Raw genomic sequence first — 27249 nt, forward strand, 5'->3', positions numbered from 1 at the left:
TTGGAATGGTTTTATTCTGTTTTGTTTGATTTTATTATGTGTGATAGTATGAACAACTACTTTGAAGAAAACAAGACATTATAGCAGCCATTGCTGATTTAATATCATCTTGCTTTGAAGTCCTACCAAGCTTTTGTTCTTCTGTTTCCATTGGTACTATCCTGTTGTGTTACTGGATTTTAATATGTGTGATAGTATAAACAAATTTTTAAAGGAAAATGAGATATGTAGCCATTGTTCATTTTCTGTTATTTGGTTTTGAATGTCCTGTAATACTTTCATCCTCTTGAACGGTTTTATACTATTTTGTTATGTTTGATATTACTGTGTGTGAAAGTATGCTCAACTATTTCAAAGAAAAGAGACATTATGGTAGCTACTGTTGTCTTGTTGCAAAACTGTGTTGCTTGCATTGTGCTGTTCTGATTTGCTTTGCTTTGTTCTCTTTTGTTTTATTCTCTTTAAAATAAAATTTAAAAAAAGAATCCTAAAAACTCAGTAGTCATCCCCTTGCTACACAATAGAATTAAAATGGGCAAAAACCATGAACAGACATTTCAGTATAGTGGGAAATCAGCCAGGAAGCTAAGGCAGTAATACAGGCGAAAGACAATGGTGCTGTGATTTAAACATCAGGCCATGCAAACAAGTATTAAAATATCTAATGGCACCCCATAAGTAAGAATAACTTTCAGGGTTTTATTACCAGTTTAAAAATATATTTAAATTAGATTAAACATAATGGTGATTTTAATGAGGGTGTGACAATGGCTATGAGAGATGTGAGTCCCACTGGATGCGGGACTGAAGGACAGGACCCTTTGAATGGGAAAGTGACGAGGGTAACAGGATCCTTTAGGTGGATGGCAAGTGTATTTCCTGAGTCAGAGGAGGCTGGAGGGGGTGTACAGGTGTGGAGTAGAAAGCGCTGTGCTTTGTACAGGACAACTGGAAACGCCAGCGCACCCGCCCATCAGGGAATGGCAGGGTTTGTAATTCTCGCTGCCGGGCCGTGAGCATGCCTTCTAAGCTGTCCCTTTCTTCCCTGGGTGTCCTCACACTGACCTGCAGTGCCTTCTCCAAACCCACCAAGCCGACTCTTCCCTCCAGGCTTGCACTGATCTCTCCTCTCCACTTTTCTTCTGGGATTCTGGCCCCCTGCCTCCTGCCTCCTTCTCAGTTTGGTCTAGCCCCGAGTATTTTCTCCTTGAACACTCTGAGCTGGTCATAAGCCAGAAATTAAACTTGATCACCTTTTGTTTCATATTCCTTTCTTTTCTGAATTAATTTTTAACCATATATAACATGTACACAGTGATTTTTAGTACACATTTGTAGTGAAATGGCTACAGCACTTAAACAAATGAATGTACCTCACATACTAAGATTTTTTTTTTTTTTTTGTCTTTTTCATTTTTATCAGTTCCGGGGATTGAACTCACGACTGCCTGCTTGCAAGGCAGGTGCTTATGCTGCTGAGCTAAATCCCCAGCCCCCACATACTAAGATTTTGTATGTGTGGTAAGAACACCTAGCAAATTTCCGGGTAACCATACAATATTATTAATTATAATCCAATGCACATGGGATCTTTACATTGATTTATCTAGCATAACTGCCTATTTGTACTTTTGACCTTTATACAGAAAAGCATCTCAAATTATCTCATTATTTTCTCATTTATTCCCTGCCTCTCTCCTCAAAAAAGCTAAACTTACTGGAACAGGGATCTTCCCTGTATAATACTTTGCCATAACTTTGGTGCTTAGGAGTGGCCCAGGCATACACAAATCACTGAGCTAAGTACATTTTGACTGGAAGGAAAAGAGGAACCAAAGAAATTTCAACTAAATTTCTACATCATGACCATTAAGAGGACTGATAAGTAGAAAAACATCCTCATAATGTCCTCACACAACATGAAGGAGCCAAAATTGTCCTGTAAATACAGCCCCTCCCGTTCACTGGAGGTGACCATCCCACTTAAACTCTGCCCTAGACTGACATGGCAGAGATGTGTAGAGTACGTGACACAGCAAAAACTGTGCTTCAGGAAAAGGTGGGGAGAACTGAGACTAAGAGAACTATACAAACCCTGTAGCTCCCCAGACCCTGCCTCAGCTCACTGTATAGACACACAAATAACTACACGTGAGTTCACAGTTCCTAACACATCGTAATGCTTGCGAACACTTGTTCTGAGTAAGTGTTTGCACTGTGAGCACTATTAAGGAGAGACCATTAAGCATGAGTGAGACACTGGAAAACAAAACACAAAACTGAGACATTTTGATCATCCTCACATGGCAGGTTGGAATCTTCATGATTAGATCTTTTAGGGCTTCAATTCTCAGCTCCCGCACTGTGGATTTCCCCCACAGCCACACTGCCTTACCTGTGCTCCAGCTCTGTCTATGTGATCTGTTGTCTTCTCAGCCATCCAGCTTTGTTCATCCTATTCCTGTTGCCCGGGACACCTTTCCTCTCCCCACCCCTGAGTGATCTTTCTCTCTGTGCCTGAAGGATCCGTAGGCCTCCTCGGCATCAGTTTACGTATCATCTTCCAGGCAGGCTGCTGTGGGACCTGATAAAATGCCCACAGCACCCCTCACAGTGCATTCAACCCTTTCCACCGCCACTCACCTGTCCCCAGACTGCAGGTCGTTTAAAGAATGATTGTATCACATTTTTGGTACCAGGGATCAAACTCACGACCTAGCACTTGGCAGGCAGGTGCTTATGCCACTAAAATAAATCCCCGGCCTTGTACATATGCATCTTTTTCTGGATGGTAAATTCTTTACTAAAGAATTTTTTACCTTTGTTTGTTAGGCTCTTATAAATTTTCAATGTTCACTTTAATATATATGCATTTTGTAATAAAATATATAACTCCTGAATGATTTCCATAATCTCTTTCCTTAAAATAAACATGTGCCATGGAAGGATGGAGGATCATGTTTTAAATACGTCCTTTTAGGCTTGTGTCAAACATTGCTTTTGGCAGTTTGTATTTGAATCTCATAGCATTTGACAGAAAAGGTCTTGAACTATCAACAAATACTGGAGCAGAGACAAAACATGTTTATACCAAAAAAGATGAATCTCTGGCACAGGTAGATATCATTATGGCAAGTTTTTCTATCCAAGGAGATTTCCAGTTTTTGATGAGAAGTAAAACAGTGAATGACAGGGAATCATTTTCCAAATGTTCTTGGTTCTGATAAGAATTTCATTCCAAGGACCCAAGAAGGAAGAGAAAAAGCAGAAGGAACACACACACACACACACACACACACACACACACACACACACACAGTCCTCTGCAGCCTATTAGCTAAGCCCAAAGGAACGCCATTTAAACTCCCCATAAAGAAAATCCTGTCAGTCAAACCAGAGCTGTGTCATTTAAGCCACAACAAGCAGGGAAGAATGTTCATTTCACTGGAGATGGAAGCTAAGTTGGTGGCAAACGGATCATTAAATCTTGCGACAATAGTCTTAATGATATGGTGCCTTATGACAGTCTCGCAAGTCCCAGATCTCGCTACCTATTTTCTTTCTTTCCTCTACAAAAGCTTGCCGTCTTCCTAGGTCCAGAATGACTCCCTGTGAGATCCTGATGGAGTTACAGAGACAAGAGATGATGATAAATTTGTACAGAGGAGTGCTGCTCTGTGCAGAAGAACAAAACACATTTATGTCTCCCCTCATGCAGACACCCAGGAGGCCTCTTCTGCTAGCCACTTCCACACTCTCCATCATTTTTGCTTAATTACCTACCTAAGCCCTCTTAATTCATTGGATTTTTAAGGAACAGTTGTTATTCAAAACAAAACAAGAAGATAATGGAGCCTCTGAGTTGTTTAGAATGTTTGTCTCTAAAATAGTTGGGTTTTAACTTCATTAAAGCAGTACTGTAAGCATTTTAAGAAGCCCATACCTAGATTACAATGCTGTTTCCCGATAAATCCACTTTAGTAGTCACATTTCAAGTAATGAAATATCAGAAAGGCATGAGCTGTTTCAAGAATATTTACCCACAGGTATAATCATTCAGCAGCAAGCAAGACAGTAAGATGTAGTCTAAACTAATGGCAAATGATTTAAATTGTGTAAGGCCCAAGTCTGAGAATTTGGAAAGCAGTTATCTGCAAATGCCAAAGAGGTACCCCAGATTATAACTGGACTGCATTAGAAATACTTGTCTGTGGGGTTTTTTTCCTCATTAAACTTTATTTCAAAATTGTGACAGATTTTTTGTCAAGTTGTTTCCATTAAAAAGTGTTCATTTTAAAAACTGGTAACTCAAAACTCTCTCTCTCTCTCTCTCTCTCTCACACACACACACACACACACACACACACACACACACACAAATAGTCAAGCCATTGTCCTTTCCATCTGCAGGTTTTACAATTCATTCTTATTAACTAGTTTTTCACTATTAAACTTAAATGGCCAATTGGGTAAAATAGCTCTGAGACAGGTCTTCCTTCGCCACTGATTAAGATGGGGGAGGCAGGTATTATGGGTAATATTCATTTAACCTTCTTAGCTTTCTGGGCAGATACAGTGACCTTGCCATCTCCAGCAGCCTTCTTGTCCACTGTTTTGATGACACCCACAGCAAGTGCCTGTCTCATACTGCAAAGAGAGAAATGATCCAAAGGTGGATAGTCAGAAAAACTCTCAACACACGCAGGCTTGCCTGGACCCATGCCAAAGATGGTAGCACCACCAGATTTTAAGAATTTTGAGTCAGCCTCCAGTTTCCAGTTTCTTACTAGACTGATGATTGATCTTTTCTTACAGCTCAGCAAACTTGCCGGCAATGTGAGCTGTGTGACAATGCGGTACAGGGGTACAGCCAGCACTGAGCTGGCCCGCATGGTGCAGGACAATCACCTGAGCTATGAAACCAGCTGCTTTCATTAGTGGGTTATCTTTGCTGTCACCAGCAACATTGCCATGACAAACATCACTGACAGACATGTTCTTATCATTGAAGCTCACACTGTCCCCAGGAAAAGCTTCACTTGAAGATTCAGGGTGCATTTCAATAGATTTTACTTCAGTTGTGAACTGACTGAACGAAAGTGGCCACCATGCCAGGTTAGAGAACGCCAGTCTCCAACTGGCCCACAGAGACAGCACCAATACCGCCAATTCTGTAGACATCCTGGAGGGACAGCCACAAAGGCTTGTGAGGTAAGCAAGTGGGTGCCAGGATGCCCGGGCACTGCCATCTATCTGAGTGATCTTCTATCCCTTAAACCAAGGCATATTAGCAGTTGGCTCCAGGTTGTCACCAATCCAACCAGAAACTGGCACAAAGGCTACTGTGTCAAGGTTACAACTGATTTTCTTAATGTAGGTGCTGAGTTCCTTAGCAATTTCCTCATATCTCTTCTAGTTGCAGGGTGGCTCAGCTGAGTGCATTTTGTCAACATCAATAATGAGCTGTTACACATCCACGTGCAAGCCAGAAGAGCGTGCTCATGGGTCTGCCTGTTCTTGAGAGCTTTGAATTCACCAATATCAGCAGACTATCTGTGATAGTCACATAATACTTGCTGGTCTCAAATTTCCACAGGGAGCTATAATGATGCTCACACCCGGCTTTCAGTTTATCCAAGACCCAAGCCTACTTGAAGGAACGCCTTCCTGTCTCAGCAGCCTCCTTCTCAAAATTTCCTATGGTTCTTTTGTCAATGCAACATTTGTAGGTCAAATGGCCAGTCGGAGTGGACTTGCTGGAATCCACGTACCCAGTGATGATGATATTAATGAGCCTTTTCCTTTCCCAGGTTGGCTTTGATTTAAAGGCGGTTTTCATTACACCTGTGCTCTCAGCAAACCCATTACAAAAAAGGTTGTTTTTTTTTTTAAAGAATATTTATAAGAGAGAGAATCTTCAAATTTTCTCATCTTTGATTCTAGATCTTTATTAAATTCAGAGTCTGACTTTGATGATAGCCCAGAAAAACAATCACATTTGCCTTTGCCACCCTATCACTGTAACCCAAGGTTCAGTGTTTTTTTACAAACTGTTTACAAAAAGGAATTGCAAGGCTGTGCATGAAAATATTAACATAGCAAGCCGGAAGCTATCCTTAGAAAGACCCACTTGTGAGGTTGGCCTTGACTGGCCTCTGGGAACTCAGCTGGTAAAAAGCTCCCTACACAGAGAAGGAGGGTTCTCTAACTGATGAGGTTGTTTTCTGTGTGTAGGTTGTTTGTACAAACATTGTGATTCGTGGTGGACACCTGCTTTCTCTCTGAGACCCTAAAACTCAGCAGGGAATGCTACATCACTGCCTCCTGTTAAAGACCCTAATCCCAGGATTCTTCAATGGGCTCCACCAGGCAAAAACACTGCATGTACGCGGTTGCGTTTTTCATAGTAGGAGTTGGTCTGCTGTAGGACTGTCAGATGGAGGGCATGGGAAGCTGCTGATAGATTCTGGAAACTCTACTGTCTGCGTCTTTGACCCTGGCTATTGTTCTATGTCCTTGCTGTCTCTCTGTAATCAATCTATCAGTAGGTACAGCACTATTCTGATCTGGAGTCCACCTAAGGAGTCACTATGTGTGAAGTAGTCTCGGGGATCCCCAGCAAGGTCTAAAACACAGCGGTAGCTCTCACTGGTAAAGCTTGATTTTTCTAAATAGGGGAATAGAGCGCCAACATTAAAACCTGTTCAACCAGTCTGGGGTTTTGTTCTCCTTTCATAAAATACATTAAAATTTGATGCTGATAATGCTATGGGTTTTCTATTGTGGAGACACTATATTTTTTTTTTTTTTTACAAATTTCTTTCTTTGTTTCTTCCCTGCTATTTAGTTAATAGGAAAACAATAGTTTGTTGACCACAAGGACATGGCTGTCAAACTATAAATTTAGACAGAGCCCAAATAATAAATCTGTACCTTGCCAGAGGCAAAAACATAAAGCAGAGCAGATAGCTGGAATATATGTTACCACCACAGAGCATACATTTTTATTCCTCTAGTCCAGGCTTAAGAAAATATAATTTAATAGAACTCACTTCCACTTTTTAAAAAAATATATAGTTTAAAAGATGTAGGGAATAAATTATCATTGAATAACATTTATCACAGAAACATTGGACATATTAAATGTGGAAATTTGTATGTTTAAGAAAAATATGACCTTTTAATTTTCTTTCTCCAGCAGTGAAGAAAAATAACTATTATTCTGGGAGAAGAAAAATCCTGTTTTGTTTTTTAACTACTTCAGAAATGCACAAAACTAAAAAACAAACTCCAAAATCATATGCATTTGAATGAATGACCTTCTTGCTCTGTTTTATCTCTGTGACATAAAAAACTCTAGAAAAGATCTGAAACTGACTTACCCAAGTATTTTGTTACATTTTTCAGAGAAATGTGAAATACAAACCCACAGGTACGTGACTTTAGCAGCAAAAGTTCAAATGACTTTCGTACCAAGTTTTGCCTCGACAGTAGTCTGATATCACCTGCCTGGAAACTGCACTGGGCACCTCCTTCCGAAGGAGAAACTGTGTATGCAAGAAAAGAAAATTGTCCACTGAAAAGAAAACAAGGAAACAGACCACAGTTCGCAGAAGGGATTCTAGCCCCTTTCTTTCCTTTCAATAAAGGAAGTATCTAAAGACCAAGTGGGAACCATGAGAGAAGCCAGTCCATTCTTTGACACTCCATTTCTAGTCATTTAGTATCAAGGTTAAGGTTAATGTATAATTACCTAGAGACTCCAGTGAACAGCTCTGAAGTATGGCAAAGCCACTGCTGTATCACCCATCTATTCTTCTTCAATAAACTGTTAAAATCATATTTCCAGACTTGACCATGCCCCTCGCGCTCCCAGAGAGAAGACCTGCTCATAAAAGCTAGATGGTCACCAAAAGTTGGCCTCTCTACTGCTATAGCAGGACCTAGAAGGCCCTTAGGGAGGAGCAGGGATGAGATGAATTAAATTTCACAATGAAAGATTTTTTATAGAACATTTAAATGATGATTTAATTTTGTAGGTAAGCTTGGCAAGGAACGTGAGATTGGGAGAATTGTCTGACTTCCCTTTGAAGAGCAGTACCTTGCCTATGGATAAATTTTTTTGATAATAACAGATACTGAGAAAGCATGAATAGCTACCATTAATTTGACAGATAAATGACTGGATGGCAAATCTTCTCAAAGCCAGGACTCTGTCTTCTTTCTTTAATTCCATCTCATTGCCTAGTTCAGTGCTTGAAATTAAGTACTCAGTAGAATGAGACTATTAAAAGTTCACTGAGCATATTATTTTCCAGGTTTGCTATATTGTCTCATAGTGATTACAATAAATATATGTCACATTTTTCAAAACTACTAAGAATAGATTTAAAGTATTTTCAACATAAAAATGAGAAATGTAATGGGTTTGTCAATTGCCTGATTTCACTATTTCACATGGTAAACAGACATTGAAACCTTATATTGTACCATGTATATGTCAATTTTAAAATTTTAGATAAAATATTTTAAACTGAAAACAGAAAAGGTAGTAAAAAATAAAGAATATAACTCAGACAAAGGAAGTGTCAGACTAAACCGTAATGTGCCTTTCCTCCCACAGCCCAGGAAGCTCAAAGTGGAAGATTCTGGAGGGCTGGGGCAGAAAGCATATGGTTATTGAATTTTTCTAAAGCAGCAAAACAAATCACCAAAAGGATAAAGCAGGCATGCAGTCTACAAATTGCAAACACGGCCATGGACATGATAGAGTTTGAAATCTAAAAATTCCAAAAAATTTCAGATAAGTAGTTGCAATAGTATTTAGACCAAATCACTTCCATTGTTTTTCTTAACACAAGAAAAATGCATTACTGAGAAACAAGGAAAGGCTCAATATAGTTCACATATTTAATTCACTTGCAAAAGTAGGTTTACATAGATAAGTTCAGTACAGTGGAAGATATTCAGTATGTTTTACTTAGTTTCTATATGCACTGATATTTACATACCATTATATTAAAACATTCTTTCATCACATTTGGTAAATTTCTTAAACATGGCTTTAAAGCCTAGCTAAGTGCTCTGTTTCAATATTAGGGTTGTTATTTTTTCCCTTCTCTATATGGCAGCAAAATGGTCATATGGCCACCTTATTCCCACTATAGAAATCAATTTCTATGGAAGTTATTAGCCACACACACATCATTAACCACCGTTCTATTACTCAATCTGTCTTCACCTCTGTGCAGTATTAAACAACTGTGAACACGGATCTCAATGGTACTGTTAGAGAACCTACGCCCTATCACTCACAAACAGGAAACTGTGGTTAACAATTAAGAATGCGTCACATAGACAGCTAAACTTTTCTTGGCCAAATAGGTATTAAATCATTTAGAAATCAGTTACTTGGAATATCCTGACAGTGTGCAGCCGCCTAAACTCTAGGTCAAGTGTTTCATATATGTTGCCCCCTGCACCCTGGCATTTTCTCATTGCTAGGACCCAGCACTCACAATTTAAAGGAGGAGAAGTTTATTTTGGCTCACGGTTTTTAGAGGATTCAGTCCACAGTTGGCTGCTGTTAGGTAGAGAGCTTCAGCGGCTGCTGTTAGGTAAAGAGAGCTTGGAGGAAGAGTCTGTGCATGGGACAGCTGCTCAATCCAGACAATTAGAAAACTGAGAGGGAAGGGAGGGAGAATTCATAGCGAGGGAGAGTACACCCTTCCGTGTTACACTGCCAGTGATCACCTCTACCCTCCCACCAGCACATCCAGCTGTGAATACATCACTAAATGAGTGGACTAAGCCACTGATGAGTCATGACCCTTGCACATTCCAAAAGCCCAGCACTGGAAAACATGAGGATTCTGGGGGACATGCTAGATCTCAACTCTAACATCATCCCCAAATCACTCTTGGGAATGCCTGAAAGGTAGAATTAGTATTCTTGTAGTGGTGTTATTGGAACAGAAATGTGACACATAAAAACTAACGTAGGTAAAACCCTGAGAGTTCTGCATGTTTCCCAAACCCTAATTTCTTTTGGAACCAGGAATCAAACTCAGGACCTTATTCTTGCCAGGCAGGAACTGTGCCACTCAGCTATAGCTCTGGCCCTGATGGTCTCTTAAAGTGTTTCACTGGCAGCTCCTGAATCAGTTGTGCTTTGAGCCGTCTTGATTGGGGATAGTTACAGGCCGAACTGGGGACCATCTAAGAAACTATGGGTCAAGGTGACTATGGTGTAAGCTTAGCTTCCTACTCAAACCTCAAATTTTTAGGAAAAGAGGAAAAAACAAGACAGCTCCGTTTCTCCATGTGATGCTCATTTCCCCACCTGTCACTCACTGTTACCTATTTTCTGCAATCACTTTTTCCTTGCAGGACAAAACTACCCTCTTCTTACACTCTTTCTTCTCAGGAAGGCATCCAAGCACTTCTTGCTGTGGAGATCTGGATCATGTGCACTCTTGAATAGACACAAATAAACTATATTTTTTCTTCTCTGTGTTAGTCTTCTTTCTATTGCTATGACAAAGTACATGAGAGAAACCAACTTAAAGTAAAAAAGGGTTTTAGAGGTCTTAATCCCTAGTCACTTTGGGCCTGTGGTGAAGCAGAGCTTACTGGTGAAAGCCCACGGTGGAACACAGTTGCTCCCTTCATAGTGGCTGGGAAGCAAGGAGAGGGAAGAAGAGGTTGGAATTCTAATACACCCTTCAAGAACACATCCAATGACTGACTTCTTTCAAATAGACTTTCATTTCCTCAAGTTTCCATTCATAACCAACAGCACCATCATCTATGGACCGAAGAACCTTCAACACTTGAGTTCTTGGAGGACAGTTAAGATCCAACTAGTAACAGTTTGTGTTGGGTTACAGACTTTAGAGAAGGACTTAAAAATTAGCATTTCCACACAGTGTCCAGTCTAGAAATCTGACACTGTGATGTCCAGGTGTCACCCAGGAAACTTGACTGGATTAAGGGACCCCAGGTAGCTAATGGTGTATTATTTCTGAGTGTGTTCATGATGAAGTTGGTGTTTCTACAGGGATGCTGGTATTTGAATCTGTGACTAAGAAACATCTGCCCTCACTCATGTGTCCCGGGCACCACCCAATGGACCGAGGGCTCAGAGAACAAAAGAGCAGAGGAAAATCAAGTTCCCCATTCTCCACTGGAGCTTGGACACCTTATTTCTCCTGTACTGGGACATCAGAACATGAGATTCTTGGATGTTTGGATTTGAACTGAGAGTCACACCATCAGCTTCCCTGTTCCCAAGTATCTCCCGCCAGGGAACTTCCTCCTGTTCTTCAATACTATATATATTCTCTTGTTTTGGTAGAGCAACTCTTCCAGGAACATACCAAAAAGGGTATCAGCATCTGTTTGAGACCTTTCATGTCTGTCTGGGATTGCTATGATTTTACTCTTGTGTCTGGTTGCAGTGTAGGGGTAGGAGGCAAGGTAGGAAATCATTTCCTCTCAGATTTAAATAGAGATGCTATTCCTCAAGTCACAGTTCTTTTTCTTCTAAATTCCACTGTTCTGCTGAGAAGTCAGACACTACGTAGCCTCCTGAACCTTTGGATGTGACCTACTTTCTGTTAAAAATTTTACAAAAATTTTATTCATATTAGGTTTGTTATACAGTTGGTCTTAGAGTCATTGATTGTGCGGGCATCTAATGTACTCTTTGCATGAGGAAACTCATGTTCAATTCTAGAAAAGTATTCTCTGTCATTTACTTCCCCGCAATTCCTTTGTTCTCTTACTGAAATTGTTGGGATTTTAGATTTCCAAAAATGATGTTCTAAGTTTCTTCTCCTTTCTGTTCTCTACCATTGTATTTTCATTCTATTTTTTCTAAGCAATTTCATTAACATTCTAATTCTTCAATTTCTACTATCCTACTGTTCCAAACCCTCTTTCATTAATCTTTAATCTCTAAAGAGTATCAAGTATACCTTTTTTCCTTCCTTGATTTTGTTTCCTTTGAACCTAGTTTCCACTTTATTTCTTGTTTCTTGTTCATTTGTTTGTTTGTTTTGGCCTCTTTTGCTTATATTGGAGACAATTCCCCTATGTATGGTAAATGATATTTGGCTATCTGTCCTGAGACCTAACATAGCTGAGTTTATGTGATATAATTGAGTAAGACCCCAGCTCTTTCATCAGGGCTCTTAAACTGTCTTTTATTTTCAATGGGTCAGTTTCACAGAAAACAATTCTCTAATCCAGGGACGGAGGAAGATACAGCTCATTGTCAGAATTCAGGGTGCTCAGGAGGAAGACCGCACCATTCTGTGTGTAAATTCTCACATAAAACCCATCTTCTCTAAAGTCTCTTACCCCCATTGTCGTAGTCCATCTGCATTTGTCATTTCTAAGTCTAAAGCATCTCTGGTCTGTTTACCCAGGAGCCACAACTACCAAGAGCACTAATCCAGCCCCATGGGATGAAATGGGCTTAACTACTCCTCCGCAGACTCCCACCAGCAGCAGTTTTCAGTCTCACCCTTCACTCCTAGCCCCAAGTCCACAGCCCTTCTGGTCCTAAGCATAACTCAGTCGGCTTGAGGCTGGCTTCCCTCCCCGCAAGCACTTGGCTTTCACCTTTCCCTTCTCTGCTAATGCATTCTCCACACATACACTTGTTCCCACTTTCCAAATACTGGCTGTAACCTTAATCCACAACCCTCATAGCCCATATTCTTCGTCCATATAGGTTTGCATTTTTTTTTTAATTTACCTATCACGTTCAGTAATCTTAAGAAGCAGCAATGATTAACAGGTGCATTCAAACTGCCATCGAGCTGTAAATCCAATATCTTTTACTCATGAAAAAAAATTTAAATCAGAACTCTTAGAGAAATCCCTAAAACACAGCACCATCACTATAGGTTAGTTAATATTTGAGAATACTCTAGCAAAAGTATTATTACACTCAATGTTTGGGTCTACAAATCATAATTTATAAGTGGTATAGAGAGATCTTAGATGGGATTTTGAAAAGTATTTAGAAAATGTGGGAACTGTTTAATAGAGTTAGCTAAATGAACAATTATATAGTAAAAAGAAAGCCAGTGAAGATTTAGTAATGCCCATCAAGCAGATGAAGACCATCAGCCTTCACAAGATGGCCCACCATATTTTCTGCTTCCATTCCAAGCAGACTAAGAAAATGAGCTTAAGACAGAGCATAAGGAAAATTCACTCTCAATGAGGTATGTTAAATATTAGCAGAGGAGTGTGTGGAATTTTCTCTTCTGGAGCTATATTAAAAGGAAGAATGGTCTATTGCTTCGAGGTAAATATTAGACAACAATATCTTAAATTCCTTCCAGCAGTATATTTCTTTCCCTTCCAATAGACCTGAATGCCGAAAGCAATGCACTGCTATCCCAAACTTCGTTTTTAAAACTTGTCTAACAGGAACATTACTTTATGAATAAGACAGATCATTCTCAAACCAAATTCAATTCAGTCTTAAGATTCACAGCTGCTAGCTCCAAAATTTCAGGGAAATTGAAGGCTGACACGCTGTACATTACAAGCATGACCATATTCAAAAATGGGGGAGACACTTTGATATGGAGAAATAAGTTAGCATTGCTGACGTTTTTTCTTTGCAATAAATTTTACTTTTAAGAACAATTAATTTCCTTAATTAAAAAGTCTCCTGAAAATCAAGTTAATCTCTAGTTAAATGGAATTCTGGAAAGATCAGCAAGCAAAACATTTTTACTTTCCCATTCACTTACCTGCATAAGTAGCCAAGGGCTACTCCCCTTCCTGCAAGGCTGTACTGACCAAGAACAAGAGGTGGGCAGCTAACAAGAGTCCACTGAGCAGGACAGAGGCAGTGGAGGATGGATGTAGCATGGATGGACAATACACAGAGAGGACATGTCAAAATCTCAGCCACCCATTATAGCCTCCCTCCATCTCCTGCCTGGCTTTTATGCCATTGTTGTCAAGGAAATACAGGTTTGTGTCGATTTGGTTTTGGTGCAGAAATTTGAGTCTGATCTTCTAGCACACACAAGTAAAAATTCCACTTTGATAAAGATTTAAATGTGAGTGAGAAAAACAGAATTTTACAAAAACTGTGAAAGAATGTCTCTTTGACTTCAGGTTCAGAAAAAGATTTTTAAAGACAGACAAAGCATTAGCCACAAAGTCTGCTCAACTGGACCACATTAAAATAAAAGAACCTTCTGTTTACTAAATATCCTAGAGGGAGTAAAAGGCAAGTTTTCAGTCTCTTTTCTGGTGCTACAACATAATATCTGAGGTGGGTAATTTATAAAGAAGATTAGGTTGTTTTAGCTAATGGTCCTGGGAGTCCAAATGCATAGCAATGGCATCTGCATGGATTCTACGGAAGGCCTGGTTCCATTTTATTCAGGACAGAAAGCAGAGGGGCAAGTGAGCACGTGTGAAAGAGAGAAAAGGGGTCACACTTCATTGTTCAATATGTTATAGGAGCCCCAAAAATGTAAAGTGAGAAAATTAGTAAAAGAAAAAAGATCAAGAAATAAACAGAAAACAGAAGCGCATACCCGAGCACAACATGACAGAATTTCAAAACCCCAAAGTCACAGAAAATGGCTTCTAAAGACAAAGTGCACATCCTCCTGCAAGGGAAAGAGAATCGGACTGATGGCAAACTTCCTGCCAGCAACACTGGATGCCAAAGACAATGAAGCAGTGCCTTCTTAGGGGAAACAACTGCTCAATTTGCCAAACAAAAAAATTGATATTAGTAACTGGAAGTTCAGTGTTCATGACAGAAGCAGAAATGGGGAGGTGGGGAGAGAAGCTGAGGGCAGCAAGGGATGCCAACATTTGTACCCCATCAGTTAGGAACCGGGTGATGCCATCTATGTAGGGGTTATGAGGCAAGATATAAAACAGAACAATCTTACGTTATTTAAAACTGTCTTACGTTATTTAAGTAGAGGAACTAAAAATTGTGAGGCAACTATATTGGATAGAAAAATGTGGCAGGAAACCAGTAAATATTGTCCAAAATTGATAATTAGCTAATGACAACATGAGCACTGAACTCAAGAGATTTGATGATAACCAGCAGCAAAAGGAATTATGGGAGTTAACGGTGGTTCCTTTCAGCAGGAAAGAACAGGAGTAGGCAAGGGTGAGATAAGGTAATTCTTGTTTTTATCATAAATCATTCTGCACCATTTGACTTTTTATTATGGGCACAAGTTCCTGTGGTAACATATTTAAAAGTCCGTAAAAGCATATTTACAATGAAACTTAGGTAGATTTGGTCATTGATCTGCTGTTTCAGTGATGACTACGAGTGAATGGTAGAGGTGCGGGGCTACAAATCAAGTCAGCACTCAAGGGAAGAGCAGGCTGCGGGGTAAACGGAGAGTGTGGCTTAGAACTTGCAGGGTCTGAGGAGCTCATGGCACAGGCAGGGAGAAATGAGTAACTGGAACGACTCAGATGTACGGATCAAACGGTCAAGGCAGAAGTCTGAGCTGAAGGTAACAGCTCCACAATCATTAGTCTATAGGTTAGAACCAAGATGGAGAGATTGCTGGGGGAGTATATGTGGATGGATGAAAGAAGAGAGCCGAGGATGAAAACCCTAGAGAAAAGTAATGTCAAAGGGAGAGGAGAATTTGCAGAAGAGGGCCAGGAAAGTTTCATGCTGTGGGAGCCAAAGGGTAGAGCCTGAAACAGAAAAGGGAGACACTCTCAGATGCAACAGCCTTCAAATTGCAAAGCACCATAAATCAGCTTTTCAAGCCCAGCACTCTCTGACCTAAGCATCTGAAATTTATCCAATAAAAACGAAGCATGATTCCTGACATATCTAATAAAAAATAAAACAAGACCTTGACATTGGCTCAACAGGAAACATCTGTGAGCATTCAAATGCATCTCCGCAGTTACAATGCAGAACTCCAAACTATATACTCTTGGACTTCACTGAGCATGTGACAGCTGGTCAAGCTCCAAGAGAATTGAGGTCTATCTCAATTCATATTTGCTTACAAAATGCAATCTATGGTCACCCGTACAGCCTCTGACTAACGTACGGTCTGTCTGTTTTGCAAGACATCTGCAACCTAGTGTGAAACTACTAAAAACGCAACTCTGTGGAAACACACCAGCTCCAACACATTCATCCCCTTGGTAACGTGGCCACAGGAGGAGAGTCATAGAAACTGCCAGAGTGAAATGTTCCTTTTCATTTATCTCTGGAGTCCCATTTTAAAAAGAGCCATCTGGAATGCGAATTCCGCGTGTTTTTCCCTTTGGAGACAAGAACAACTGTAACGCTGAGAGGTGTGATGATAGCATGAGCAACAATCCCGCATTCACAATTGACATGCAAAAGAGAATTTTATTGCTCAGTAAAATCCTGTTTTCATGTGTGTTCTTTTGTTTTGGAGGGTAAAGAAAATAAAGTGACAATGAACATCAATGGAATGCAAGGGACTTGCCTTTGGTGTCAATTCAGAGTCAATATTCGATGTCACTGCACCAGGGCAACGAGGACTGCTGACCAATGGGGGTGCTCTCCTGGCGATTTAATGAGTTGGCACGATCAGAACTCAGCATTATTGGGACTGCTCTGTATGCAGGCGTCTCTCTGCTGAAGCAGCCACCAACTAACAGATTCTTTTGTTCCCCTCCCTCTTTTTTTCTCTCTTTTTTCTCCTTTCTTTCTCTCTCTCCCGCTCTCCTTCTCTCTTTTTTCTCCAGGACAATTAATTCAATGCCAACACCCAGAGTTAACCCAGTCATATCAATGTACACACTATCTTAAAGCAGCCCTAACCTGAAGATTTAGGCAACGCATAGACCAGAGTAAAACATTACGAAGTTTCTAGATGTAAACTAAAATAAACCATGTGTAGACAGTTCAAATAAGCAGGACACAAAGTGACCCCTGTGACAGGCAGACTGTGAGGAAGCTACACCACTGCAGAGGAGAAGACTGTCTGCCTGGCAAATAGTCTCCAGCGTAGACTGGAGCATCCTTCAGACGAGAATATTCATTGAATATTGGAAAAATATTCCACACGGTTTAGTCAGGTAAAAGAGAACTGACAGATTGTGGAGGTGCCTGGAATTTCTCTTCTATTCCATATCTGAGTCTTCTGTAAGTCTGTAAACCTTGAGATGCTCCAAGAAGTCACCAAGCTGTCATCACTTCATTTGTCACTCTCAATTCCCATCCCTTTTGTGTCTCCATGAAACCACAGTAGTCTCCTCACTGCTGCTCCCTGCTGCACACAATTCCATGGCAGAATAAACTGAGGTCACACTGTGTTACTTCCCTAGTCCAAGCTCACAAGTGTCTTCCCATCACACTTAGAATAAACCCCACAGGTGTCCATGGCACCTAGCCACCTATGGTACCTACCTCATCTCCTAGTTGGTGGCTACACTACCCCTTGCTAGCATTCCTGTTCTTGGAAAAAGGATTTGCATCTCCTGGTCACTTTTTCAAGATTATCATTCCCAAAATACCCACCTCCTCATTTTATGCAGGTTTTACTTAAAGTTCATCTCCCTACTTTCCTTTCTTGGCCATCCTACCCAAAACATATTCGCTGCCATCTCTATTTCCTTCCTTTGATTCATTCTTCTATTTCCCATTAGATATGGTTTGGTATGGATTGTTCAGCAAAGGTTCATACGCTGCAAGCTTGGCCCTTCAGTGGTGGTACTGATGAGATGGTGCCTCATGGAAGGGGCTGCCCTCAGAAGGAACTAAATCTGTCCTCTCAAAATGGGTTAGTTCTCACAGGGATGAGTTGGTACGAAGGGAGTCTGGCTTCCACCCACCACTCTTTCACTTTTGTCTTACTGTGTAATCTCACACATCACACACCACGTTATAATGCAGTCAAAAGGCACTGACCAGAACTACTCATATGCCAGCACCATGCTCTTAGACTTCTTTTTTTTTTTTTTTTGTCTTTTTCCTTTTTATCGGTACCAGGGATCAAACTCACAACTGACTGCCTGCTTGCAAGGCAGGTGCTTACGCCGCTGAGCTAAATCCCCAGCCCCCTGCCTTTCTTTAGACTTCTAAAACTGTGAGTTTATTTCAAGTATTTTGTTTTAGTGACAGAAAACATTCTAAGATATAACTTCCCAATATACACCATTTTATTACGTGAGTCTTTATTGATTGTTAGTTTTACTTTCTGGAGAATAAATTCCATGAAGGAAGGGCTTTTGTTTACCACTTTATCCAAAGTATACAAAACAGCATTCCACACACAGCATGTTCTTGATAAACCTGCACTGAATAAATAAATAAGCAAGTAAATATACACAAATTACCAACAAATTTCTTTCTGATCCCCGGGAAGTGCTTGATCTCATCCTTCGTACAAGAATATTAGGCTGCATGACTGCTAACATCTCATCTCATTTTAAAATATCAATAATTTAGTAATTCCATAATAAGATTGTCAACATTACAAAATAGTCAGAAGTTACCATTTGATCAGTATATTTCTTATTTGCTATAAATTACATTAATAACTCAGGCATATATTAAAACTATCTTGAGCATAACATCTTTGATGTAATTTTATTTTTCTATGGAGTCACACCTCTCTGACATATCCAATTTGTTTCTATTGTCAGTGTTATGATTTATATATTTATACATACTCAATACTACAGCTACTGTGTTGAGGGAGGAATTATTCTCTTAGGCTGGCTTCTTAGCTCTTTGCCCTTAATGCTATCTTAGAATTTTTTTTTTTATAATTAGAGATCCAAGACTCCTTATAGCTGAGAAAGTATATATTATGGCTGGAAAATTGTTTCTAAATACTTTTGAAGACTAAATATTAATACAGAAAGAGAAATCCATATGGTTCTAAAAGCTAATTGGCATCAATCTTATAGTTTATCAATCATACAGTTGTGAGTCTATCAACCAGATAGTTTGCATTCTGTGGCTTTTACCTAGACTTTTATATTCTTTCCACTTAAAATACTTGTATTTTGCTTCCGAAAGTTAAGAAATGTTTTTTAGAAGATACACTACCCAAGTACCGACTCAACACTCAAACTACTAGTGTCACAGGTTAACCAAGAGAAGTTCTTTCCATACCGACTTTAATTTAGAGATTAAAATGGAAAATTAGACAAGTTGCAAATTTATCTTCTTTTCATAAATTACTCCAAATTAGACAAGTTGCAAATTTATCTTCTTTTCATAAATTACTCCATCAAAGGATAAGGTAATCAAATATGGACCAAGAACATTCCTCTAACGACATTTTGAAAAGAATCCTTTTTTGCCATGAAAGAACTGGTATAAAGGAATTTTCTCATTAATAGCCAAACTAAAAACATTCTGAACATGATTTGAATTTTTCCAAAGGAAGACAGTTTCAAAATATTTGATCTTCCTTCAACCACATGAATGGATAAACAATTCTGTTACAATGTAAGTATGCTAACATCCAAAAAACTTAATTTTTATTCCTGAAAGAACTTTAGAATGAAATGAAATATTTCAATTAATGTTTAACAACAAAATGGTACGAGAAAGGAAAACTATAAAATAATCTCTTTTATGAAGATAGACATAAAACCCCACTCAAAACTTTAACAAACTAAATCTATTAACATATGAAAAACGATTATGACCAAGATAACTTTCTCAAATACTGTTAGTAACATGCTGCAATCAGAAATTTAATTTCTTACCTTAACAGACTAAAACCGAAAATCATACAGTCATTTCAATAAACACAAAAAATGTATTTGAAAAAATACAACATTCATGATTTAAAACCCATATAAAAACAGGAACAGAAGGCGACTTCTTTCTCCCCTATAGGATTACTCCCACTCGCTGCATTACAGAAAGCATCATACTTTAAAAAGGTTAAATACTGAAGATTCCCCTTTGGAAATCAGAAGTCAGAGGGGGATGCAAACTGCCAACCCTTCAACTTTAAACTGGAGGCTGGCCAACAGCAAGGTCTAAGTAAATAAATGATATTGTTACTGAAAAGGCGGAAACAAAACTGCCATCATTCATAAACTATGTAATTACATTCTCAGAATCTCCAAAGGTATTTACAGATAAGCTGTTAGAAGAGCTTAGCAATGTAGAGGAAGCCATTTGCAAGCTGAAAAAATCAACTAAACTTCTGAATCACAGCAAACAGAAAATTAAATCCTACAAAAACCCATTTGCACTAGTTTCTAAAAATACAAAGTGCTTAGCAATAAATGTAACAAAAGATATGCAGAGTCTTTTAGGGAGAAAAAAGCTATAAAACTTTACTAAGACAGTTTTAAAGAGACTTAAGCAAAGATTAAAAATTGTGAAGATGTCAGTTCTCTCTAGATTAATTTACAAATTCAGTCCAATGCCAACAAAAATTCTAAAACATTATGTGGGGAGTTTGCAACTTGACTAAGTTGATGCAAAAATTTGATATGAAAATTCAAGTGGCCAAGAATCATCAAGACATTGTTGAAAAGAAGAATTCCTTTCCCAAAATGAAAACTCATTTACAGAGACCCAGTAAGTAAGTAAACCAGGATGGTACCTGGAACAGTAGGCATTCGCTCTTAGAATGAACAAATGGAACACACCACAATGCTCAGAAACAGACTGACACTTAAAAGAAATGTGACAGATCATAGAAATAAAAAGGACTGTCATTTCAATAAATAGAACTGGGACAATACCCACATAGATAACACCTATATAATTTTACTACCTCTTACCACATACAAAAATTTATTTAAGGCAAATTTTAGACCTAAACAAGAAATGTTAAATTCTAGAGCTTGTAGAATTTAATATAGAAAATAGTTTTACAACTTTGGAGTAGAGAAAAGCTTCATAAACCAGCTCTAAAAAGTACCAACCATAAAGGAGAAGATCAATATATTTGATTGGTTAAAAGCCAAGTCACAGAGTAGGAAAAGAAAATAGCTTCAAGTCACAGAATAAAAGAACAACGTAAGGAAATATGCAAACAATTCAAAAGAAGTAGACAACACAACAGAAAATGATCTCCCTCACAAAAGGGGAAACCTATTTAACCATAAATACATAAACAACTGATCAACCACTAACAGAGAAAAACAACATGAAACCACAGAAAGATACTAACACATACTCTCAGTGAGCAAAAGAAAAACAAACAAAAAATTGACAATATTAAGTGTTGACAAGAACATATGACCGTTTTGGGATCCAGCAGAGGTGACCCATGAATATGCCACAAGCCAGCAATTTCACTCCTAAGTCAACAGAGAAATGCCCACTAGTATCCACGGGGATGCAGTCATTAAAAATATTCACAACTTTATTATTTACATTCCTCAAACTGTTGAAGGTGAACAAACAGGGCCGTATGTTGATTTTCATATGGTATAATACTACATGGCAGCAAAAACTAACAAATTATAACTACACATGCCAAAATAAATGCATCTTATAAGCCTGATGTAGGAAAAGGTATCAGTACACAAATGAACATGTACAGTCTGGCTCCAATTATATATACATAAAATTAGGACAAGCAAAACTAAATGATATATATAGGCAGTGGTGGGATTATTTTTGAAGTCAAGAAAATTATTATCTTTAAAATTACAAGAGTAGTTTCCTACAGGAGAGGAAAGCCCCATAGCAGTCTCTGGCAATATTCTGAGTTATTTAGCAACCACTGGTTTCTCATTATTCATTCACCTCCACATTTATGGTTTAGGGACATTTTTGTACATACGTTGTATTTTCTAATGACAGTGACTTAAAAGTGTGTAAATTTTAGATCCTGATTTGAGGATATTTTGGATAAATGCTACATTACCATAAACAAGCACAATGAGATTGGAGAAAGTTAAGAAACACTGAAAATAACAGAGGTACTGTTTTCTATTTGTTAGTCTCTCTCCTAGGCCCTGTCAGGCCCTTCCTTGAGAACTCTACGCTCTATCGCAGATCCTGTGGAAAAAACTCCACATTGAGTGTTGCTTTCAACCCAGTCAGCCAGCTTTGGCCTGTAGGGCTGTAGGCCCATTATTAGGGTATAATATATAGGAAGGCACCTCTTGTCTTCCCTTCCAAAGGCAAACAGATAGGTGAAGGAAGGAGCAGGCAGCAAAACGAGGACTTGTTAACCCCATTCGCCTCAATGCAAGCAACTATCACAAGGCCAAGAGCAGAAGAAATAAGCTGTGAAGCAATTTCCACAAGCCCTGGGCCAAGAGGGAGGCAGACCACAGGAAGCAACAGATGGCTGCAGGCAAAGGAGTAACAGGTTCCGAGGGCGAAGCAGCAAGGAGAACCTGAGCATGAGCAGGGCCCATATGAGGGGGTCACAGTTCCCCAGAAAACCCTTCAGTCCCCACATTTCTAGCTCCTGTCCCTTTGGAGTTTCCTGGCCTTCACACATCTTCTATCTGGGGCTTCAATAGCTCTCATTCCTTTTGCTAGAGCTTCTGCAGAGCCCATGTTGAGGCGTCCTCTTACAAACAGGGTCAAGAGAAAAAGAAAGACAGAGAAAGACAGAGGAGACAGAGACAGAGACAACGGAGACAGGCAGTGGGACTGACTGGTTGAAATCTGCAGTCTTCTACCACCTCACTGCCATGTCAGAAGCTGGGATTTGGGGTAGTATGTGCAGCAGAGCCCAGGCTTTAGGATTTTTATAGGATCTACAAGGACACTTTGAAAAAGCCTTTCATGGTCACTGAAAGCATGTCAACTTATTTCATAAACATTTCTTTAGCCTCTTATAAAAATTATTTTGAACTTCCTTGTACACAGACTACTAATGACTTAGAACCTAGAAAAATTATCTTCAGCATACAGAAGCAGCTGACCAGTCACAACTTGGCCTCAGTCCCCTGTAACTGTGAACTCCTTCTCGCCACCTTCCATATGTGTGTAAAAACAGCCCAGGTCAATCATCACCACCTACTCCCCTCTATTCCCACCGCCACTGTCCCACCTCAGGTTCTCATTCCTGGCTACACTGTGACTCAGCACAGGAGACTCCTGAGCAATCTCCCCTCCTCTGCTCGTACCTCTAATCCACCAGTCAAAGCCACTGGATCCAGTCTTCCGACCGCTAGTCCGCTCAGACTTGGGTCTCAGACTTCCTCATAAACTCCTAATAACTCATGAAGACCGCTGAGCCTTCTTGGGTAACACTCAGTGGCTCCAACCTACCTTCTCAGTCTCTGCCCCAGCCACAATCCTCCCCACACTCCTGACGGTTGCCACACTGCCCCCCTCTCGCTTGGCCAAGATCAACTCAACAACACTCAGCACCTGGTTCTGAGACCGGAAGTCTATCTCCTCTGCTCTGTGCACTGCACACCTGTACTTCCTATTGTGTTTAATCCTCTGGAACCTTCCTTGTGCTGATTTGCTCCTTTTGCTTTCCCACAAGGCTTTGGTTAAACTCCAGTTACAGCAGAGATTTCACTTAACATACCTACAACCACAACTTAGTTTTCTTTCCTACAGTTGTTGCTAATGTGAAGCCCAGGCTGTGAACCACAGTATACTAAAGTGACCAGCTCTAATTCCTTCTGCAAACTCATTTCCCACTACAGATCCTCAGCTGCTATGTTTCTCTTATTTTTCTGCTTCCTCAAAGGTACTAAGGTCATTTGTGCTTGGTGGCCTTTGAAGAGCTGGACCCCACTCTCCTGTGGATTCCTGCACCCTGTCTAGACCACCCATCAGACTCACTCCTTGTCCAATCAGAACTCATCTTACTACTCATGTACTGAACCAGGCCTCGTTGGGCCACTCAGTCAAAAGAAGCCTCTACCGACTCTGTGATATACCTTATCTTAATTTTCTGCACACTACTTCTCTAATACTCTTTTTGTCTGCTCATGATCTCTCTCCTCACTAGAACATCAGCTCCATAAATGCAGCAGACATTCAGCAAATGTTTGCTGGACCAATGAGTGACAAATGAGCACCCTGATCTAGCTCTTTTCCTCCTGTTACGTTGTGCTGGTTTTGCATAAATGGATCTCAATGAGTCCATTCTGTCTCAGGAACTGAAAGCAAAGGTTACAGTTATCCTTACTGAAAAATACTCTTTCTTGCCCGATAAAAAAGAATAAAACTACATATTGTTTAAGGACTGGAATCCAACTTTTGGAAAAGTTCATAAACGTTATACAAAAATTATTAATATATCTGACTCCCATAGGAACTAAAAGTAAACAACCCAACCAACCAATAAGGGGATCCCTCAGTCTTCTCTGGCACTAACTGTGACCTCCAGGCAATGCAGCATGTCTAGTTACCTGCCAGGCTATACCCAAGACATCCTTTAACACCATGTAAACTGTTTTAAAAATTAGATCTCTTGACCTATAATTATGACATTAATTCACATAATCACAAAGAGATTACCTTTCAGATTTAGATTCCTCTACTAGTCAACTTTAGTGAAAATAAATCAAAAGTTCAAAGGATAAATAAGAGAGAGATTCAAGCACTATTTTCTCTAGTCTCATTTTTTTTTTTTTTGGTTACTAAAGATTCAGGCATCTCTATTTACAGTTTCAAGAGTTTCAAGGCTTATCTAGTCTTTTAGTGTTCACTCCTACTTATAGGGAAATTACCATCGTGAAAATAATACATTCCACTTTGTCGTGGGCTGAATGGTACTTCTGAAAGCATACTGTCCATAGCCTAATCCTTCAGATCTGTCAAAACTCTCTTACATGAGAAAAGAGTGAAAATTACTCTGTATGATGCAAGGTATAATTACGTTAATGATCTTGAGAAGAAGCATCTATCCTGGATTATCTGAACTGCCCTAAATGCAGTCACATATATCCTTTTAAGAGTGAGCAGAGGGACTCTTTATCCAGAAGAGAGCAAGACCATGTGACCATGAAGTCTGAGACTGGAGTAATATGACCCTCAAACTCTAGAAACTACAAGAGGCAAGTAATAGAGCCTTTGGGGGTGAACAGCCCTACGACACCTCACCCTGTGACTTCTACCTTTTACAACTTTGAGAAAATGAAACTGTGAGCCTCTGAGTTAACGGCTGTCACAATAGTCACAGGGAACCAACACACAAAGAATTTTTTAATGCATACATATAGGCATACAGACATTATGAAAGCATGGTACAAGAAATGTTATAGCTCTAAAGAAATGTTATTTCAAACAAAATAAATTTCTTTAACATTTACCTTCTAAATAAGTATAAGTTAAATATGTTTCATATCCAATTTTCAGGATACAACTAGCATATGATGTCTCCTTCTTATGATTTAAGGACATCTGCTTGATGTCTCTATGAAGTAGTTCCCTCTGAAGAAATACAAGATTAAAATCCTCTGCTCCCTCAGGGTGGAAAGGATAAGATAAATGAGAATAACAGTGGCCACCCTTCAAACATTTGCAGAATCTTAGAGCTAAAACAGCCTGGGAAAGGTGTTTACTGCCACCCTCCTTCCAATCACAGAGACGAAGGCTCATGAAGAAGGTACTAGGGAGACTCTGCATAGCTTCTTTCTGGCTCACAGCCCTCCACACATTTTGGTGCTGTCTCCAGAAGAATGAGGATAGTATCCTCCACTCACTCATTGTCTTGAATCTTCCTCCACTAACGTATGAATGTTCCCTGGTTCAGTGTAAACACTTCTTCATCTTTAGGGTTAATACAAAATATGGGGTTGGAGTACAGATTGATGAAAGTGCAAAGACTGAAGTCTAGACCAAGTGGGGAAGTGAACTCTGTGATGATACTGGGCTGGTCCGTACTCAGAACCAGATTTCTACCAGCACAGACTGAAGCAACTGTGTCTATTCTGGCAGTATCAGTAAGGCAGATCTGCAGTATGCAGTCCTGCCCTTAGCCAGATGCATTAAACAGTGAAGTATCCTAGAAAGTACCAGGATGATACCACAGTGCTGCAGGAAAAGCAGAAAGATATTGGAGACAAGCATAATGAACTTGGCAATGCAGTGGAGGACACGGCCCTGCTGTCTAGAGGTGCTGGAGACACTGTAGATTACAGTGATTCATCAGATCCTGATATGCACTGCTGATGAGCTTTTCTCTATAGCGCCCTATGAAATATGGCAAACTCATAAAAACAAACGGTATGTTTTATTTTTCCCTTATAGAGTCTATGGCACAAGAAAGTACTAGGAACCTAGTAGGCACTCAATAATACTATCACTTTAAAAGTCACTTAAAAATAACCGAGTTGGGTACAGTGGTACATTGCTGTAACCACAACACTCCAGAGGGTTGAAGCAGGAAGATCCTAAGTTTTAGCACAGTTTGAGAAGCTCAGTGACTTAGATCTGACTGAAAGAAAGGAAAAGAGGAGAGGAGAGAAAAACAGAGGCGAGGAGAGGGGAGGAGAGAAGAAGGGAAGGAAGGGGGTGAGGAGAGGAGAGGAGAGGAGAGGAGAGGAGAGGAGAGGAGAAGAGAAGAAAGGGGGAGGAGAGAAGGGGGAGGGGAGGGGGGATGGAAGAGGAAGAGGAAGGGGAAGAGGAGCGGAGAGGAAGGGAAGGGGAGAACAACAGTGATCTTGTAAGGGAAGGGTGGATGAGGAGCCTTTTGGTATTAGGAGCCCTCCACAGCTTTATCTGTGGTGACAGGCATGTTCACATGTAGAACTTCACTGCGCTGTACACCTAGAGCTTTGTGTATTTTACCCTATGTAAGTTGCCCTCATTAAAAAAGTAAATAAGAAAAGGAAATGTTGGCTGCTTCCCAACTGCTAACATTTGTTTTACTCACTTTAACTACAGGAGCCAATTTTCTTTAACCACATTTTTGTTGGTTACAATCTGTGTGGACATTTGAAAGAATCCCTTAGCCAATCAAGTACGAACTGATTCTCCGCCCCTTGCACACCTATTCCGTCATTTTAATTATCTCAACAGTTTGCTCCTCAATGGCATCTAAGAGGAGTCCCAATCCAAATCCAGGCACAAAGAGAGCAAGAGGTCGTGAAGTCAGGCAGAGAAATAAGTGGTTCCTCCTGTTCCATGCCTGAAGACCCCCAAGGTGCCCCAAGCAGTGGTTCATGTTTTTGCTGAGAATTCTGGTAATTAAATAAGACACACAGAGAAGTGTCCTTGATTACTGAAGCTCCATAAGGCATTTACCTGCTAAATGTTTTATCCTATCTGAGCCAGGCCTTTACTCAAGATTTATTTTTTAGGGAGTAAAAGAGGTGAGGAGCATA

The 27249-nt window shown here is 39.8% G+C and overlaps 1 protein-coding gene and 1 pseudogene across 7 annotated transcripts in view; both read right to left on the bottom strand.

The window, feature by feature from the left end:
* The window catches only part of Csgalnact1 (chondroitin sulfate N-acetylgalactosaminyltransferase 1), a 315999-nt gene that overhangs the window by 115855 nt on the left and 172895 nt on the right, over positions 1–27249 (bottom strand). The window lies entirely within an intron of this gene.
* LOC134472704 (elongation factor 1-alpha 1-like) lies at positions 1453–26222 on the bottom strand (annotated as a pseudogene).

This window comes from Cavia porcellus, unplaced genomic scaffold, assembly GCF_034190915.1.
Source record: "Cavia porcellus strain 051 isolate PalLab524CR breed Dunkin Hartley unplaced genomic scaffold, mCavPor4.1 scaffold_24, whole genome shotgun sequence".
Lineage (NCBI taxonomy): Eukaryota > Metazoa > Chordata > Mammalia > Rodentia > Caviidae > Cavia > Cavia porcellus.